Source organism: Camelina sativa, chromosome 17, assembly GCF_030686135.1.
Source record: "Camelina sativa cultivar CO46 ecotype springtype chromosome 17, ASM3068613v1".
NCBI classification, from domain to species: Eukaryota; Viridiplantae; Streptophyta; class Magnoliopsida; order Brassicales; family Brassicaceae; genus Camelina; species Camelina sativa.
Window position 1 is genome coordinate 20,203,507 of NC_141896.1, and position 10,941 is coordinate 20,214,447.

Genomic DNA, 10,941 nt, shown 5'->3' on the forward strand with positions numbered 1-10,941 from the left:
AAATCTACTAAAACGAAACATCAAGGTGAACCCATATTGTGCTAGGTGTTGTTCTATACTGGAAACAACAGACCATTTGTTGTTCTCATGTCCATACGCAACTCAAGTCTGGCGAACGGCTGGTTATCCAACTTCACAACTTTGTGATTCAACCAAACCAATTGAGGAAAAGCTATTGTCTTTTATTGCACTCTATAAGGATAAGTCCATAGATGCAACATTTAGATGTCAACCTTTTTGGAAAGGCCGTAATGATCTTGTTTTTAACAAGAAGCTAACTGCTGGAAGTACACTCCTCAACCAAGCAATTGTGGATACAACAAATTGGCTTACACACACTGAAACCACAACCAATAAGCCAGTTAATATAAGTGCCAGACCACGACGCTCCGGATAGACAAGACCCCGACCAGGCTGGGTAAAGTGTAACTATGATGCTTCACATCATGAAGGTGATAGAGACTCTGGCTTAGGATGGATAATCAGAGATTCTAATGGTCAGGTGCTCCACTGTGCTATGGGCAAATTTCAAGGAAGACCTACTATAGAAGAAGCGGAATGTTCGGCTTTAGTATGGGCAATTCTAATGGTCAGGTGCTCCACTGTGCTATGGGCAAATTTCAAGGAAGACCTACTATAGAAGAAGCGGAATGTTCGGCTTTAGTATGGGCAATACAATCATGTTGGGGTTTGGGATACCGTTCGATAATATTTGAAGGGGATAACATCAATGTTATACGACTCCTCAATGACCATGGACACAACCCAAGACTAAGAAGATTCTTGGATACCATCCGCGATTGGAAACAAAACTTTACATCTATGAGTTTCTCTTTTCGTCATCGGGAAAGCAATGCTTGTGCTGATCTTCTAGCAAAAAATGCAATCTCACATCCCTCTCTATGGGAGCTTATTATTCTTGTCCATCTTTTCTAAGACAGATTGTAAACTCTGATTTAAACTCTGTTTGGTAATAAAATTATTGGAAGGAAAAAAAAAAATTATACCATGTTTGTTAAAACAATTTGGCTTATTCTTAACTCTAGCATCATTGCATGTCATCATGCCTCTCTATTGGTTTTGAACTTATGGGTATATTGTCCTGCAATGCATGAACAGATTAATCCACATGTCCGTATGTGTTTTGTAATAGAACGTATGCTTGAATAATATACTCTTTCACAACTTAACAAATTAAAAAGCGACGTACACTCATATATAAGAAACACTAACAGGTCATTCACAGTGAAAATATATAAAATTACCTTGAATTAAAGATTGATATTTGTTAGTTAAGAAAGACTTCAATATAACAATTCTTTGGTTTATTTAGTATTCAGAAAACAAATTTTTGAAACTTGTTTATGTAGTCAAGAAATGTTTATATATAATAAACAAAAAGGTGTAAGATATAGAGGTGTGAAATGTAAAGGTGTAAAAATTAATAGATATGAAACACGGAGGTATAACAAAGAGGTGTAATACATAGAGGTATTGAATAAAAATGTGTAAAAATAAATGGATGTGATTTTTGAAACCAGGAGGTACAACAAAGAGATGCAAAAATTAAGAGGTGTGATTTTTGAAAGATGGGGGTGCGATGAAAAGACACGATTAATAAATTTAAACTGTTGGATTAAAAGTGGAACGAAACAAAGAGGTGTAAGATATAGAAGTGTGAAATGTAAATGTGTAAAAATTAATAGATGTGAAATATGGAGGTACAACAAAGAGGTGTAATACATAGACGTGTTAAATAAAAAGGTGTAAAAATTAATGGATGTGATTTTTGAAACCAGGAGGTACAACAAAGAAATGCAAAAATTAAGAGGTGTGATTTTTGAAAGATGGGGGTGCAACGAAAAAACACGATTAATCAATTTAAACCGTTGGATTAAAAGTGAAATTAATCTTATCCGTTGGATTAAAAATTAACACAAAAAAGTGGATTTGCTATTATATACAGATATTTTTTTTTTCCCTTTTTCCCTTGTATCTTTCAGTCTTGGTAACCCCATTACCGAGGACCACTCAGAGTTCTTACGTAAGATACAAAAAATTGTTGACAGAATCTACAAGTACATAATAATAAACCATAAATTCTGAGCCAACCATATTTCACACACCACGATCTATCTAAAAATTTACGTATGTCGGTATGTGTAATGTGGTCTAGTAAGTATTGAGTCAAACTTTAAATGTTTTCAACGGTACTGTAATGTATAATTAGGAGTTAATTAGACTCTACGAAATCATCGAATACGAAACATAAAATTCAACGTATACAGTTTAAATTTGGAGTGTTGCAGTTAAGAAATAATCCATGTGGATTTTATGGCTTTGGAGATGTGAGCTTTCTCTTTGGAGACTCTTTATGACTCTATCTAATGTTATACTCTTTTAAAAATCTTTCCTTTTTTGGTGTGTTTTTTAGTATAACACATGAGGATTGTCTTGAAAATATTCAACCCCATCATACTTATTATATATATATATATATGTGTGTGTATATATATATGTGCGTGTTCTATGTCTCGGTCAAAATGGTGTCCTCTGTGTTGCAATGACGTGGATATTAATAAAACCTCTATGTTGCGCACAGTTGGAATATCAAATCGTGACATGCTGCTGATGAATCTTTGTTTAGCGGTTAAGAGCAATAAGTTTTAGAAATGTGTAATTAGAGAATCCAGAGCCATGATGAAGAATGAAGGTTTCATTCAAAATTTACGGCTTCAACATCTTAAAAACTTACATATGGGGTATAGACGTATAGTAATGGTTTTTACATATTTAACGTTTTTTTTTTGGGGACATTTACTATGGATCAAGACTTCAAAAGGGACCAGTGACAAAGGATATATAATAACTTTGACGACAAAAAATGAATATATATATATTAGTATTGTATCCGCGCTACGCGCGGGAGTTAGATGAGAGTGTTTTTTCGTTTGTTTTGTTAATTTGTTTTTGATTATGTATTTTTCCTCTTTGCGTCTGGTTATGTTCTGCGTATGTTTTCCTTTGCTCTTTTGTTGGTTTAATTTTTTCCTATATCTTTTTCAGTTAGTATAATAAAGTAATTTTTAAGATATTTATTAAATTTAAATTATCATGATCTTTCTTTCTTTTCAAAAAATATAGAATTAGAAGCTAAGTTTGTATAGTAACAGTTGTTTTTGGGATCTACAGGACAATATGAGTTTTGAAACTATTTCTTGATGCTTGTAATCCTTCTGCTTTTATCTCTTTCATTGATGCACATTTTTTTTTTTGGTGTCTTTGGGTGTTTTTCCTCTTCGCTTCGCATCCGTATGGGGTTATTGGTTCTATCCTGATGTTTTCGTTTCAGGTATGTGTTAATTGATTTGCAAATCTGTTCTTTTTTAAAATTGTTTTGTTCCTTTCATTTCCTAATTAATGTACCCATTGTTTTTGAGTTCGTAGTTCTAAATTTTAGTTTTGGTTGGCCCCATGAAGTGGGTTTCAAGTGGATATGAATTTTGTGTTGTTCAAATTAAATTGTCGCCTCTATGATGTTTTTTTATTTTAATTTTGTAGGGTGTATTTTTTTGTGGCCGTTTTAGTAAGTCATTCAATTTTGGTCTAACTTGAACCAAATGTGGTACTCGAATTTCAGCATCTTTTCCTTCAACTAAATGTGTGTCCATCTCTTACATTTTTTTACTGTTTGGTGATGGTTTTGTCCATTGTTGGCGAGTAACGTTAATTGAATCTTAGTGGGGTTTCCCTGATCCTCTGTAAGTGTTTGTTTTTTTTTCGTTGCAGTTGTTGTTTCTTTCGATTTTTTAGTAGCTCTGTATTTTGAAGCCGACTATTTTTATGATCTAGGTGTCATTGAAGCTAAAGACCTTTTTGCATATGTCTATCTCATGGTGGTCGTAATACTTTTAGACCTTTTTTAGGGATGGTTTGTGAGAAGTTTATTCAATATATGTTGATCTTGAATGTTCTGGTTTTGTTGTCATGGTAAGTGGTGGACTTTAATTTTATTTTCCCAATCGTTTGTATTCTTGCTATACTTTCAGTTATGTTCCATTGTTCTCTTGTTTAGTTTATTTTGGACCCTATGTAATGTTTATGATGGAGAAAAACGAAAAATTTTATTTTGAATTTTAGAAATTTTAAGAGAATGATAACATTGGTTAACCTTATTGTTTTTCCTTAAGCTAAAAGAAAAAGACAAACTTGATCATTTTTTTGTAGTAGTAGGAGTGCACACATTTATTCTTCATGTCATTGAGGGTGCAGATGATAGTTGGTTGGACTTCTGCCAATGTACTATAGTAGGACTGTAGTTTTTGTACATTGACTCTATATAACGACTTCTTGATAACAAACATGAAACATTGCAATATCAATCGTCGGAAGCCAAATTTTTTTTCTAAATCACTCAAAGATATAACATAAGCTTGATAGTAATCTTCTAGGCTGAAGGGTAGATATCAAAGGGTAACATGTGCGTAATCGAAAACATAACCCAGCGTACCGCTGTTCCGGATGAGCGAATAATTATGTTTTCATCTTAGCCTTCACTCATATAACAAAAGTAGTCCACAATTTGGGGTGTGAAACAAAGATTGGTAATTATCGTTTAAGATTCCAAATCACAATAATTCAAATAGAGAAACATATATAAATAATAGAAAATAGATGATAGGTACATGCAACTATAGAGCCATCAGCCATGTTATGATGTACATTTTATTTTCTCCTTGCTCATCCTACTATGCGATCAGACAAAATAATTCAAAAACGACAATAGTCAATTTTTTCCTTCAATATATAAGTGATCCTTCTTAAAAAAATATCAAACTCCACGATTTTTAAAGTATATTTATCTTACCTTCAGTTAAACATATATACCATAATCCATATAGATGCATTGGCCAAAGCGTTCCTATCTTGCGAGCATCAATATTCCACATTTTGTAGAGCCCTTGAGATTTAGTTAACAATAATTTAGAATATAGATAAATCGAAATCGTATACGATAAGGGAAAATTAGTTATTGATGAAAATGCTTAACCTTTAATTCTTCTTACTCAGTAATTAAGGAGTCCTTTTTTCAAGCTTGTAATAGTTGAGTCAAATTATAAATTGTAGAAAAGTGGTATGCGAGCCCAAAACTTCAAGAATAAAGAAAGGAAAATAAAATAACAAAATTTGTCAAACAATGATGTTTTTAAATATGTTTTTCATATGTGAGTTTGTTAAACCAAGTAACTAACAGACAAATGAAAAACGTAATAAGTTAAATATTAACAGGTGACACAAACAGTCATAACTCCAGCAGTTGGTCCAGTGAGCCGAACCTTAACCACGTAACCATCAATCTCAACCAACTCAAGCCCCCCACCTCCAGGTACGGCCTTAACTCAGAGAGAACCTTAATTGAACAACAAACCCAAAAAGGGCCCATTCAGATCGATTACAAAACACAAGACGCTAAATTAAAAACAACTAAAACGTTTTTTTAAAAAAACAAACCTTTTCGATGTTCTCATCGTTCAGCTCTAACCCTCCTGTCTCAGATTCAAGAAACTGCTCAACGGACATGATCTCTGGAATCTTGTCTCGTAGCCGACTCTCGATTCCCATCTTCAACGTCATTGATGAGCTAGGACACGAGCCACAAGCTCCTTGTAGCTTTAAAACCACCACAAGCCCGTCGATCTCGTGCAGCGCCACGTTTCCTCTGTCAGCCATTAGTGACGGCCTTACTTCGTCTAGCACTCTCTCCTCATTCTCTTCCGCTAACGGCATGACGCAGGTCACATGACCAAACACTAAACCAAATCACAACAACAGTTCTAAGAGAGATTGGTCTGGTTTTTGCAAATCAGAATAACAGATTTCAAGCATCCATTACCTGTTCGTTTTCTCAAAGCTAACAATATGAAAGCCCCACCCTCTTTCTCGCTAAAAGAGGTCGCATGATCGTCAAATGCACTTAGGCGCACTTTCTCCCCACTTTCATAATAGAATACATGTGCTGAAAGCAATAAAGAGGGTTACTATAAGAACCATATTAAGAAGTGAATCAAAGAGATGTAAGTCGGTGAGGGACAGACCTTTCAAGACATAGATGGACTAACATCCTCTCCAAGGTTTGTGTCATTCCATTTCCATATGCTTTGCTGCAACATACTTGGCCCCTGTACTTGGCCCATGACATCTTATGTGAAAACAGGCATGTAGGCGAAACCATAAGGCTATAGATTAAAATAACGACACCAAAAATTTACATCTAATAGAAAAATTTAAGACGCACCCCCTTAAAATAATGTAGAACTAATGTAGGTGTTCCTTTAATTTGGAGAATTTGGTTTAAAATTTTTAAAAGGAAGGCAACTTATGAGCGATCGATTATGAAACTTAAACTTTCAGAGATGGACAAAATATTGAAACAGGAAAATATTGAAAGAGTAAATACATATACAAACCTGGAAGATCTGTATTGGTGTTGGCAAGAGAAACCTGAAAAACTCTTTTGGAAAGATACCGAAAGACTCGTTGACCTGATCAAAAGCAGTGGTTTCTCCCAACGATCTGTTGGTGTTGGCGGCCAGATTTGAGATTTGCGAAAGACAGGACAATGAAATCCATGTTAGTAAGGAGAAATTTCAGAGAGAAAGGAAATTATTAGAGGCATGAAATTGGAGAAGATGACATTATATAGAACTTACACTTACACAAATTGAATAAAAAGTAGTGGGACTTCAATTGAAAGAGACGGCATTGAAAGACTTGAATCACCGTTTTAGAGGAAGATGTTATGATGGAGATGGAAGCCAGAGAAGACAGTGAAAAGGTGTAGAGGATTCGCGAGCATTAATTTTATTTTGACGGAGAGACCCTTTAGATCGCACAACGGCGGACGGCGGGGTTCTAAACATTTAAGGGGTTTACTTCGACGGCATATAAAACAATTATTAGTAATTGATTGAGCTTTTTAAGATATATGAAACAAAGAAGAAGAGAATTGTTTAGTGGGTTGTGGCAAAAATTTGGGCTTATTAAACGGAGGGAATTACTTAATGGGCTGTGTCCAAAAATTAACCTTATTAAACTGAGGGAAATGCTGAGGTGTGCACTTTATATATATAGATATATAAAGAGGATATAATATAATAACTTTGTTGACTGAATAAATAGTAAACAATAAATTCTGAGCCAACTACATTTATTTACAGTTTTACACCTATATATATATATATCTTCATACTTAAGTCGATGAAAATGTTGTATGTAAATCTTTTATCTTCACATTTTAACCAAGACTAGGATCGGACCCGCGCTACAGCGCGGGGGAAAATTCGCATATTATTATAGTGTTATATAATCATGTAATTATATTATTTGTGTTTCTATCTGTCTTGTACCGCTGTTATGAGATTTCTATAATGAATACAAATTTTGTTCTCGACTAAATTTGACCATAGTTTTGTAGACTTTGGAATAATACTAATATAGAGATGATTATTGTAAGTTTATATACAATGAAAAATGAAGAAAAAAACGTAAATATCAAATAATACGAAATTTTAATACAATCAAAAAATTTAATAAACTTAAGAGGTGACGGAATTATTATAAAAATAATAAACTTAATAAAATTAAAAATATTATGCACAGATTAATAATATAGTCAGTAGAGATATAGTAATATGTATTTATTCTTGTACACCTCATATACATGAACATAGTGTAAATATATATTTTTAATTTATGAGTTTAATTTATGTAATTAAAAATGTATTATAACTTCTAAGTAAATATAGTTGGGTTATCTGTATAAGTGTGTATGTATAAAATATTGGGCTTGGAAGTGTTTTCTGAAAATTAAGTAGTTGGGCTTCGTTGACCCTTTTCTTGTAAAAAAATAAACGACTTTCAGGTTGTCCTTTTGACTTATCTTCTTCGTGAGTGAAACAAATGCAATTGTTGTGGTCAATCGTCTTCCATGCGATTGATCTTATTTCCAGATTATAATTAGCGCTATTTCATTCTTCAATCATACCTTCTAATCAACTTGACGCCATCTAAAATCAAGAACCTGTTTCGCGCTGTTTTTAAGGAAATCGGGAAATGAAAGGAGTCCCACCAAGTCGAATCGAATCCAAGATGTCTATGTTGGGGTAGATAAATCCGATAATTGGCGGATTCGGTTTTCAACCATGGGTATAAGACCGAAGTGGTAATCAATTCGATTGGCTTGGTAAGTTCTCTATCATTCGGAATTGCTTAACTTTTAGATTCTTAATCTTCTATATGTATAGAATGAGGTTGGGAAAATTAGTTTTATTTGTAAGAGGCTAAACTAATTGCTTTACTTGTTTTACAGAATGCTTCAGGGTATCAAGTGACATGTATTTTCATCAACACCAGTTTCTTACCTCAGATTCCATGTTTTTTTGAGCGAGAAATAGAAAGATGAGTTCCTAATTCATTTTTTTTACTTACAACATTGGCCATTATTGTATTGTGATAACTTTTTAAATACTGCAGTGTAACATAAATTTAAGATTATATAAGATGGCATATTTCCTTTTAGATTTGAATTGATATAGTTAGTGTTTGATAACTGGGAACTAATTGAATATAATGAATGTTTATGTATCAGCTTCGACTGGTTTGTGAGGAGAATGGAGACATGCGATAAACATGGTTTGTAACCCTGTATTTCCCCACTGATTTAGTCAATGAGAAAGTGTCAATGATTACCCATTGTCCAGGGATAATCAGCCTCTAGAACTTTCCGAAATGTGGTTTTTTAATTGTAGGATGGATGATGGTACCCTATTTAAACAAATGAAGGTATTAGAATTCTACACTTTTCTGCATTTATCCTAGAATACAATAAACTATAAGTGAATAGAAAACAATAAAGAGTTTAGTAAGCTTACAGAAATATCTGCTAAAACCATTTCTATGGTATCTCCAGAGAAGACTGTATTCTGCTTCCAAGAGTGAATGATTTTGAATTGTATTCTCCAACTTGTTTTGAATGATTTGATTGACAGTAAATTTGTGGTAGTATCGACGACAGCAGCCATTGCAGAAAAGTTGATAGTAGTGATAAGAGAAAAGATTTGCAGGTATGATGATTGCACCTTTGCTTCTAGCCATCTAATTTATAGAGATTGCTTGACGTATCCTAAAGTAGGTATTTTTTAGTCTGGGAATATTCTATGTTAGCCGATAATTAAGCAAAATCGAGTAGGAATATTTTGTATATATTGTTTGTATATTGTTTAGGAAATGTAGTAGGTGTATAAAGAAACAGTTTAGTAAGATATTCTTTTTTTGTTAGGATTTTGATATTGGCAAAATTAATTGATGAGATTGAGTAGGATATCAGAATAATTATCGGCTGTGTTAGCGTGATAATGAGCTAAATTTGGGGAAGTATTTATTTTCGGTTTTAACGTGATAAGGAGTCCATTAGTATTGGGTCATTTAATATTGTTAATACCCAAAATCCATTCAAAACCGAGTAATGAGGCTCTAATTATCCGAGTTATGTATTTCGGGTTATTTTTTAATTTTGACCCGACCCAAGAAATTGTTAAGTCATTTTTAACCTTGATCTCTTTATTTTTCTGTTATTGGCGTAGGGGCATTTTCGGTTGAAAGGTTGTACTTCTCTTTTACTATAATAGAGATTGTGATATCATTATGATGATGAATGAACCCAATGAAATTCAAACTTTGTCTCGGTATATGAATTTGCTTTTGGTTCGGTTGGCTGTTAGTTTTCTTTACCAGTTGGATATCAGTTACTTGGTTTTATTATCGGTTTAAGTTGGTCCAATTATAAGCAGAATCAATGATATAGCCTTGCGAAAATGTCCCCCAGTGAACCGGGAGAGTGGTTCCATTTTTAGTGCCGGTATACTAATAAAATTCAGATTCTAACAATTCAAACCGACCGCTAAACCCCAACAAATTTCGTAGTATCCAACGACTAAAAAGAAGGGTAATATTAGTAGATAGCACAAATATGAACATAAGAAACTACCACAACAATCTTTTTTTATAGGTAAATACTATAGGGCCCACATGTTTATGGAGTAAAAAGACACAATCACCCTTTTTTGTTTTATTGTTAGATAGAAAAAGTGAAAAATTTGGTGTGATTTTTAAAAATAGCATGTATTATTTATAATTTACATGTTATATTAAACTAAAAAACGTTTAATCGTAAACCCAAACCAACAAATAGTCTCGTTTTAATTGTAAATTCTAAACCCTAACGATCTAATTTCGTTTTTATTGTAAAATCTAAACCTTAACCATCTCATTTGTGAACCCAAACCGACATATAATTTCGTTATAATTGTAAAATCGAAACCCTAACCATCTCATTTGTGAACCCAAACCGACATATAGTTTCGTTCTAATTGTAAAATCTGAACCCTAACCTTATTTGTGTATCCAAACTGACATATAATTTTGTTCTAATTGTAAAATCTAAACCCTAACCATCTTATTTGTGAACCCAAACCGACATATAATTTTGTTCTAATTGTAAAATCTAAATCCTAACCATCTCATTTGTGAACTTAAACCGACATATAATTTTGTTCTAATTGTAAAATTTAAACCCTAATCATTTCATTTGTGAACCTAAACCAATATATAATTTCATTCAAAAAACAAAAATGACATGATATTTTTAAAAATAGCATGTAATATATGTAATGGGTATAAAAGTAATTGTATATGAGAAGAGAAAATGACTTGTGGGCCCTATGGTAGTTTCTTAATTAAGTTTGTTTTTTGTGGTATCTAGTGCATATTCCCTAAAAAGAATCTAAGCGGAGTTGAAATTTGAATTCCCGTATGAAAAAAGGTAACAATAATAAGAGAAGCCCTCGTAGTTGTAGTTTCTAAGGAATTTTTTTGGGAAATCTA

At 33.0% G+C, this 10,941-nt stretch overlaps 1 long non-coding RNA gene and 1 pseudogene across 2 annotated transcripts; one reads left to right on the top strand and one right to left on the bottom strand.

Moving 5' to 3' along the window:
* Nucleotides 1–5,186: 5,186 nt before the first annotated feature.
* LOC104759524 (nifU-like protein 3, chloroplastic) lies at nt 5,187–6,008 on the bottom strand (annotated as a pseudogene). The gene is made up of 3 exons (XR_015586265.1): nt 5,894–6,008; nt 5,512–5,810; nt 5,187–5,410 (listed from the first exon to the last, which is right to left on the bottom strand). The product of XR_015586265.1 is annotated as a nifU-like protein 3, chloroplastic (transcript).
* Nucleotides 6,009–8,710: 2,702 nt separating this feature from the next.
* On the top strand, nt 8,711–9,765 carry LOC147924087 (uncharacterized). The gene is made up of 3 exons (XR_015586267.1): nt 8,711–8,841; nt 9,048–9,122; nt 9,642–9,765. It is a non-coding gene; the product is annotated as an uncharacterized LOC147924087 (long non-coding RNA).
* Nucleotides 9,766–10,941: the final 1,176 nt, after the last annotated feature.